We start from the raw sequence: 1,050 nt of genomic DNA on the forward strand, positions 1-1,050 counted from the left end.
AGTGGTAGTACGGGGAATCAGACTCAGGGCCTCTTGTGTGCTTGGCAAGCTCTCTACTGCTGAGCTACACTTCCAGCCCCAACTACTTCCTCTACTAATAGTAACAGCAGAAGGAACTAGAAAAGCCCCCAGTGTGTCCCAAGCATTGGCCCAACACCTTTGCTAACCAAGTACTCTAGCTAGCTTATCTCATTTATCACCAGCAGAACTCTGCAAAGGTAGATTCCATGATTTTTTCCTCCCATCTGTACAAACGTAGAAATGAAATCCTGAAGCTGATGAAAAATTTGTGAAACATCATTTACCAAACGATGGGTCGGGATTTGAAACCAAATTCTCTTAGTCACTTTCCTTGGCACTGAGCAAAAAATACCCGACACTTGCAACTTTAGGGAGGAGAGGTCTATTTTGTTTTATATTTAAGTCCATAGACAGTTGGCTCTAAGGCAGGATGACAGGACAGTGGAGCCCAGTGAGGACAGCTGTTCCTCTCATGGCACCCAGGAAACAGAATCAAGGGAGGAGCCGGAAGAGAGATAAATCCTTCCGGGTCACACCCACAGCACCCTTCCACTTCTGACCAGATCCCACCTCCCAACAGCAAGTCAGGGAGGCACCCTCAAAATCCAGTCATCCTCCAAATACAAATGGCTCTGGGGGCCTTGCTAGATCTTAACCATAACACAGGCCACTCCCGGCCTCAATCACCCCAAGAGTCAATTATCTCCAAATAGTCAATCTCTTCGTTGGAACACTGAGGAAAATCAAATTTCCCAGTGGATCCATTTTACCATCTTCCAGAACATTCCATCGCATGTGCAGAGAAATGGTTTCACAAGAGACACACAGTCCTCTTCCTCTGAGGAGACCTTTGCTTCCAGTTCTCTCAATCATACATCTGCCTCACACACAGGAGGAGCAGAGGCACAGTTACTTTCATTTCAACCATTTCAGAAACCATTATCCAGCTCCAAAAACTGTCCCTCTGCAGCTATCCAGGCCACTCTCACACAGGGGGAACACTCTGGCAATCCAGGCTGTCTAAACACC

The 1,050-nt window shown here is 47.0% G+C and overlaps 1 protein-coding gene across 1 annotated transcript in view; it reads right to left on the reverse strand.

Annotated features, from left to right (window-relative positions):
- Thsd4 (thrombospondin type 1 domain containing 4) overlaps positions 1–1,050 on the reverse strand; it is a 563,475-nt gene that overhangs the window by 398,506 nt on the left and 163,919 nt on the right. The gene's annotated exons all lie outside the window — the stretch shown is intronic.

Source organism: Octodon degus, unplaced genomic scaffold (genome assembly GCF_000260255.1).
Source record: "Octodon degus isolate 3935 unplaced genomic scaffold, OctDeg1.0 scaffold00026, whole genome shotgun sequence".
Lineage (NCBI taxonomy): Eukaryota > Metazoa > Chordata > Mammalia > Rodentia > Octodontidae > Octodon > Octodon degus.